The sequence below is a fragment of the Pyrus communis genome, chromosome 2, assembly GCF_963583255.1.
Source record: "Pyrus communis chromosome 2, drPyrComm1.1, whole genome shotgun sequence".
Classification (NCBI taxonomy): domain Eukaryota; kingdom Viridiplantae; phylum Streptophyta; class Magnoliopsida; order Rosales; family Rosaceae; genus Pyrus; species Pyrus communis.
Window position 1 is genome coordinate 20,422,678 of NC_084804.1, and position 8,357 is coordinate 20,431,034.

General features: G+C 34.5%; 2 long non-coding RNA genes across 2 annotated transcripts; both read left to right on the forward strand.

Moving 5' to 3' along the window:
- Positions 1-257: 257 nt before the first annotated feature.
- Positions 258-1,568, forward strand: LOC137726704 (uncharacterized). Its single transcript, XR_011067664.1, has 3 exons — positions 258-758; positions 846-921; positions 1,545-1,568. It is a non-coding gene; the product is annotated as an uncharacterized lncRNA (long non-coding RNA).
- A 312-nt stretch (positions 1,569-1,880) lies between these two features.
- LOC137726705 (uncharacterized) lies at positions 1,881-3,094 on the forward strand. Its single transcript, XR_011067665.1, has 2 exons — positions 1,881-2,013; positions 2,809-3,094. It is a non-coding gene; the product is annotated as an uncharacterized lncRNA (long non-coding RNA).
- Positions 3,095-8,357: the final 5,263 nt, after the last annotated feature.

Below are 8,357 nucleotides of genomic sequence, written 5' to 3' on the forward strand. Positions count from 1 at the left end.
TTAAGCACCTCCGAATTTTCATATTGAATTAAGCCTAAGAATCTACCTACACTACAAGAAAAATGAGCTACGGGTACAAAATAAAGGACACAATTGAGAATTTTGTGCCTGTTTGACCATCAAAAGACTGAAACAGTTCCTATTTCATAGAGGGCACCATTGATTGTGCCTATTGTAAAAGAAAATAGGCACAAATACATTATCTGACAGCTTTATTGAAAAAAATGGCTCTAATATATTATTTGTGCCCATAGTTTGCTTCTAAAGACACAATTCTTTGTTCTTTATTATTTTTTTTCAAAAACTTGTGGCCCACATCCATCCAACACTCTCTTTTCCGCTTAACTCACCCACTTCTATCCAACTCTCTCTCTCCCCCCTTAACCTACTGACACCCTTCGTAATTATCCCCACTATCACTCCCCCTTAGCCCACCCTCATCCATCCAACTCTATCTCTCTCTTCCCCTAACCCACCACACCCTTCGTAGATCATACTCCCCTCAACCCACCCACATCCATCCGACTCTCTCTCTCTCTCTCTCTCTCTCTCTCTCTCTCTCTCTCTCTCCCTCTCCCCTTAACCCACACACATCCTTCATATTTATCTCTTTCATATTTCCTTATTTTTAGTTCTGGCTCTTCCCTCTCTGTTCTCTCTAAAACGACCAAGCCGGACTCGCCGGACAAGTTTCGGCCAAAACTAGATCTCGACCCAATAGAGAAAACTGATCCTCTCATAGTGAGCTTCCTATCTATGTAAGTGGGTTTCTTCAATTTTAACTTTTAGATATGAAAAATTCTTGAGATTCAGGACTAATTCGGTTTTAACTTGGCATGTTGAAGATTTGGTTAGTGGTTTTGTTTGGGAGATTGAATTCAAGCTGAACTGTAAGAAAGTGGTTCAAATTCTTGGATTTAGGTAAGAACCCGAGAAACCCTAACCCTAAACGTAGCCTTCTTTCGATTTCTAAGAGCTTGGCTTGTTTTTGTGTGTTTTTATGTGAATTATTTGAAGGGTGGTGATTTTATATATGAAAATCTGAACTTTTTGCCTGGAATTTAAGTAGGTACAATTGTATGGAGGAATTGGTTAGAAGAGATTGTATGTGTACCAGATCTGGGTTTTTTTCAAGCCGCACCAGATCTGAATTAGTGTTCTTTTTGCGGCTTGAGTTTATATATTTTCAGATATGAGTTATTTATTATTGTTTATTTTCTGTATGCACGTCACAGTTTACTCACTTGGAGACTCGCTCCTATCGTACACAATTTTCATGTACCTCCCTGTCTCTCTTGTTCTATCAATTTTTGTAGTTCTACATTTGTGTGTTCTGTTTGTTGATCAAATTTAATGAATTAGATCGATGGTTTTAATTTTTTAATACTAGTCATGACTTTGGCAATGAGAGGTCCAAATGCTGCATATATCATCCAGATTAGTTCGTCTGTGGAGCAAATGGAAAGATAAATGTCATAACAATGTTGTATTGTTTTCTTGGATGGAGAGTTGATTGCCCTGTTTTTATGTGTTTGGTAATGCAGATACGAGAATGTAACTGTGGTTGATTGCCCTTATCTTTCAGCAGATAAGGGCAGTTTTTGGTTTTGGCATTTAAGATATTTAAGTAGGGTTTCTCTTGCAATTGTAGAATTTGTTAATTTTGGAAGCATGAATTAAATGTTTGGGATTAACTTACAATGCTTCCTATCAAAACCAATTAAAACCATTTTCTGAATCTAATGTTACAATGTTGTGCACTCTCATTGATAAGCAGATTTTCATTATGATGAATTTTCAGTCTTTCTCAAAATCTCCATAACTAAAATTCATGTGGCATTCGGTGTGAATTTTGTCGAATTTGTCTCATTGCATTGTATTGTTACCATGCCCGTCAATTTTTCCTTTTTATTCCTAACTGTTTTCACTTTCAAGGAAAAGAGGTTACTTGTTTGATGCCTTGCAGGAGAGCTGTGGTTTTGACAATTGGGGCAAATAAACGTCACTTATGAAGTATGTTTGTTACTTGTTTCATTATTAGCAAATGAACATAAATTTAATTTGTTATCTTCATTTAACTTCTTGATGATCACATTATGTTGATAATAAAAGGTGAAGATCGGATTTGAGTTTTCACTCCCTAAAACACTACGATGTCTAATAAGGAGTACGTTTCTTACTGGATGATTTTATTGTTAGAAATGAACATATGCTATTGTTATGTTGTAGCTTCTTAACTGTTTATACACAACTAATAGTGGGGAAGGATTTTAGAGGGATGGACTATATATTACATTGGTACAGCCTACAAGTACCCATTTGAGGGCTTTGTTGCAAGTTTTTAGTTGTAGTTAAGTGTTTAGGTTGCTCTTAGGAGAGACTGAACAGTGAGGAAACGTGCAGTCTTAAGAAACTAAACAGCTCCATGAATCTTATCTTTCCGTATGGAAACATGGAAGCCTTCACTAAAGCTAAAAATTAGATTTGAAAATACTTATTTATTAGCTTGTGCGTTGTAGAGCCTATAAGGTTCTTAGTAGTTTCTATCTTTCTTAGAAATTTATGTCATAACAATGATTGTCCAAACTTTTATTGTTTTGTACATCTTGTTTGTTGGTAATGATGGTTTTGCTGCTTAATTTAGTTGCATATTTTGTTCACTGTAATTTGGTATAACAAAGTAGCAATGCATCACTGATATTGAGTTCTTAATGCCGATTGAAAGTTTTGGTCCTTGAACATGACTGGAAATAGGTCCTTTCTTTTTTTATTTTTTTAATTTCATTTTCACTTTCATTTGGATTTCAGGAGGATGATTGCACCATCCACCAAGTTGGAAAAAGAGGTGAATCTTTGATATGGCAGATCTGGAACTTTTATGTATTGATTTTAACCAACTCCTTTTTAGGTGTAATTTTGGACTTATTTTGTTTTGAAGTCGACTATATTTGTTTTGGCTTCTGATGAGGTGCAAGGCTTGCTGGGGAAGATGCATTTGTCCAAAAATGTCTGCTTTCAAGTTCTTTTTGCATTAGAGATGAAATATGTAACATTACAATATATGTTTCTGAGATTGAGAATGTGTTGTAGGCTTTCTGCATTTTATGAAAATTAAAAAAAAAAAAAAAAAAACCTCAATTCAGTTTCAGTTTTTTCAATTTTGATTTTTTTTAATATTTAATTCTTGTTGGCACAATTATAATATAAGTGTCAATATGGCTGGAAAAGGTCTTCTGATAAAACAGGCACAAATAATGGTCCATTTGTGCCTACCTCTTTGAGCACTAAACAGTGTATTGTGCCCTTTTAGCAATGGTGACGCCCATAGAGGGCACATATACAAACTTAGTAGCTGCACTGTTGCTATTGGTCTATGGGCACATGTCTTGGTGCTCTTTGGCCTCAAAGGGCACATATAATTTATTGTGCGCAGTGCCCATATTTTTTGTAGTGCTAAAGATTCTTCACCCAGCCATGGAGGAAACAACAACGGTCCATTATTAAGCACCTCAAAATTTTCATATGGAATTCTGTGTAAGAATCCACCTAAAGATTCGTTGCCAAGCCATGGAGGAAACAACAATGGTCCGTCATTAAGCACCTCCAAAATTTTATATGGAATTCTGCCCAAGAATCCACCTAAAGACTCATCGCCAAGCCATGGAGGGAATAACAATGATCCGTCATTAAGCACCTCCAAAATTTCATATGGAATTCTGCCTAAGAATCCTCCTAAAGATTCATCGCGAAGCCATGGAGGAAACAACGACGGTCCATTGTTAACCCCCTCAAATTTTCATATGGAATTAAGCCCAAGATCAATCCACCTAAAAATTCAGTATCAAGCCATGGAGAGGAAACAACAATGGTCCATCGTTAAGCACATCCAAATTTTCATTTGGCAATTTGCCTAAGAGTCCACCTAAAGTTTCATCGCCAAGTCATGAAGGAAACAACAATGGTGCATCCTTAAGCACATTTAGATTTTCATTTCGTAATAAGCCTGATAATTTACTTGTTGCTTTGGTGCCAAGCCATGGAGGAAACAAAACCCCGCTATTAAGCACCCCCAAGTTTTAAATTTTAATCTTTAGGTGGTGAATATTACGACCATCTTTAGATATTGTCATGTGTTATGTTAACAATGACTAATAACTTTTAATTAATATAATAATATATTATAGTAAATATTTATATCTATGTGGCTGTCCATATTCATAACCAATTGTTACTTATTCCTTATCGTTTTTTCTTTTTGAAAAAAATGATATTATCTACTTTGGAGGGGGGAAGCTAAAGCCTCATAATGGGTTAACAATAATGTTGTTCAAATTCACCAATATCATTAAAAGGGTGGGGGAAGCTAAAGCCTCATAATGGGTTACCAATAATGTTGTTCAAATTCACCAATATCATTAAGAGGGTGGGGGGAGCTAAAGCCTCATAATGGACTAGCAATAACATTGTTCAAATTCACTTTTAGAGAAAATCGAACCTAAGACCTTACACTTACAAGTAACAAGGAATACCACTAGACCATAATTCAAATTGTTACTTAATCCTTTTGATCATTGATATAGATTAGAGACAATTGGGCTTCTCCTCTAAGTTACCCTTTCCTATATAATGGGGTCTAAAGATAATGAAATGACATACTTTGATTTCTCTTCCCAATTTCTCTTATTTCTTTCTTTATATTTTATTCCCATCACATTATCAACATGATAACGCTCTTAATTTTAATTTTTAAATAAAGAGATAAGAGAACGGCATGGATAGCACACGAACATAATTATACATGTTTTGGGAATCATAATCTTCTCTCATTTGAAGTCAATGATTACATTAGACTCTTATGTTTTACTTTTATTTTTTATTTTTAAAGATCTTGTATATTTTAGTACCGTCCATGTTTTTTTTTTTTTTTTTTTTTAATATATAATAACACATGATCTATTGCTTGCAGATGGCTCATTGCAATCAACTATGTGATTCGAAATATGAAGCAAGACTGATTGTAATGGACAACCGAACTTGTGAAGCTTCTACCCTTCCACCCATTAAGCTGTTGTCCCGAATTTGAAGAGAAAATGAAGGGGTTGTGAAAATAAAATCATTATGAATCCCCATTTTAATGGATTATTTATATATTGTATATCGTTGATTTCAACAATAATTTTATATGTGATTCATAAAATTGTAGACATCACAGTTACATGTCTCTAATTTGATGTAATTAGATATTTGTTTTATGTTTGGTTACTGCAATCTAATTCTATCGTAATGTTTTTGTGTCATTCATTTGATCATTATTGTGGATATCACATAAGACTAATTATTTATCCTTTATTTCCACAATATTTTATCATTTGTTACATAATAATTAGCAATCTCTCACGCAACCCGATAACATAACATGAAAATAACGGGTTTTAGATTAACATGATAATTAATCGAGTCATTACAGGGTCATCCGTTAAGAACCCGTTAATAAAAGATCCTTAACGGGTTTATACGCAAGTAACTCGTGAGTAACCCATTTCAACCCGTTAAGAAAAAAAAATTATTTTGATGATTATAAAGTTAACCTTTTAAAATAATTTACTATAAAATACAATAGTCATAGTGTATATATAGTAAATTAAATATGTATTATTGTATATTATTTAATATAAGTTAAAAAAAAACATATAGAGTTTTATTTATTTATTTATTTTTACAGTAAATTATATAAAACTATCTCAACTACAGGTCGAATCAAAATCTCATACTCTAATTTATAAATTTATTGCAATGTCAGGGCTCCGTTAATTAATCTGTTAAATTCACTGTTAAATGATGACGTGACAAATGTAAGATCATATTTTTTGACGTCGACATGTAGAGAAAAAAAATAAAACTATAAAATAAATCAATTAAAAAATTATTTTAAAGAGAAGTGGGCCCACCCCTACACCTCACCCAACTTCCCTCTCGTGAGTTCTCCCCTTCCTCCCTTTCAAGTTGCAACAGCAGCGGCATGCTCCGTTCTTCCCCAAAACCCCAGCACCATCCCTTCCCAAATCCTTCAACGCTGCTGCCCCACCTATAGCCCCACCATCCCAGCCCAGACCTGATCTAATCCCTCTCAACACAACACAGATCCGATCCAGATTTCTGACAAAATCTTAACTAGGTTCTGGTAACAACCCCATTTTCCCATTTGGACTGTCGGAAAATCCCACAATTCCCACAAAAACATAGAATTGGCCACCTTTAACCAGAGCAAATCCACCAGAAAACCCAAGAACTTTTGCGACATAAATCTGAAGTTTAAACCTGTCAACTTCGAATTTGATGAAACAAGTTAGAGATTTGGACTGGATATGAAGAGAAGATTCTAGGATAGCAGTTATGGGGTTGTTGGTGGTTGAATGAAGCGGCACTGTCGTTGCCGAAGGGTTGTGCCTTGGCTGTTGTTGCAGCTCGAAAAGGAGGAAGGGAGAGAATACGGAAGGGGAAGAATGGTGAGGTATTGGGGTGGGCCCCATTCCTCTTTTGTTATTTTTAATTGATTTATTTTATTTATTTATTTTATCTACGTGGTTTGTCACTTCAGAAAAATATGAACCGTGCATTTGTCACTTCCTCATCTAATGTCTAATTTTACGAATGAATTAATGGAGGTCTAATATTGCAACGAATTTGTAAGTTGAAGTATGACATTGCAATGTTTAAAACATGAGGTATGAAATTGTGATGTGTCTCATAGTTGATATAATTTTGTGTAATTTACCCTTATTTTTATTATAATGGCTGGGATAAATTTTACTTGACCTGTTGTCTAAAATTCAAATCAAGTAGTATAGTATTAGTATAGCTAAGAGCACAGACTTTCAATTTTAAAGTCAACAACCTAACAAAGATTTTTACTCTCTCATACAGTCATACTCATAAATATTTTATCCTCCTAAAAGTGAGATTAAAACATTCTAAAACACTTTTTTTTTTTTGAACAATTGATATTATTTACACTAAGGGGAGAGGGTTGGGCTTAGCCTCACAATGAGCTAGCAATAATGTAGTTCAAAATCGCTTCGGTGAGAATTGAACCTAAGACCTCTCACTTACAAATGAATAGAAATACCACTAAATTGTAGTACTAAGTGGCAACATTATAAAACACATTAAAAAAAAATAAAAATATCAAAGTAATTTAAAAATACCAAACACATTAAAAAAAAGGAAGTGTTATTGACACTCAAAAATCTCGTTCAACGCTCCTCACAAGTGTATTTTTCTTTCCTAATATAGAAAGTTTGGAGTATAGAATGAGATTTTTGGAGTGCTAATAACAATTCCCTAAAAAAATTATAATAATTAATTTACAAGTGAAAAAACATGCAAACTATTATGATTGCATCTTTTATGTTTTGAGATGGGTACATTCTACTTTGAATTTTTAAAACCCTACAAACCCTCGTGAATAGCATTTTTAAGGGAGTTCAAAATAAATAAATAAAATAATTATAATTGTGGGACCATGATTTCTGGGCCCATGATTGGTGGCAAAAAGGATGGAAATACTTGAAGCCCATAGAGCGTAGTCTGACAAGCTAGGCTTAGGCATTTTAAAGATATTACTTGTCTCCCAAGTCATGAAACCCTAATTAAAGTCAGATTAGGATATCTTAGAGATTAGGCAATATAATCAAGATCCATCCCGAATCTGCCATGTGTTGCCTTTAAACTCTCCTAACCATATACTTCAGACAAGTTTTTGGGTTCAAAATCTCTTCCCAACCTTTGAAATACATTCCTGCTAGTCATCTTTTTAGGCCTACTTGGCCCAAAAGCTTGGGTGAGTGCCTTGTAGGCATCCTTCATCACCTCATCTTTCTTTTTCTCTCATTCTTTTACCAATTCTTAATCAATCATGGCTCTAAGGGCTGGTATTTCAAGCTCACATTCACACTGACATCAACTGCATAATACAACTCCCTTGATTATTGCGGCTTAGGTCTCTTGGGTAACCTCATAATGCCCTCATCTTTTCTTACTTCCTTTTTTTTTTCTCACTTCATATATCCAGAGTTAATTTCCCCATCTTTGATCAGTTGAGATTCATCATGTTGATTGGTGTTTCTGGGAAAGGATATGTATCAATCATTATAGCAGCCTGTGGTTTTTTCAACAATAGTATTCCCTTGACAATCATATCTGGGATCCAATCCTTGAACTAAACGCAATTGGTAATAAAGTAGTTGGAAGTGTAGTGGATCTTGCAACATTTCTTCCCTCTAAGCTCTTTGGACTTAGGCATCTTTTTAGTGTTGTCGGGCAAGATTACTCTAGCCCTTACCAGCTTTACATAGATC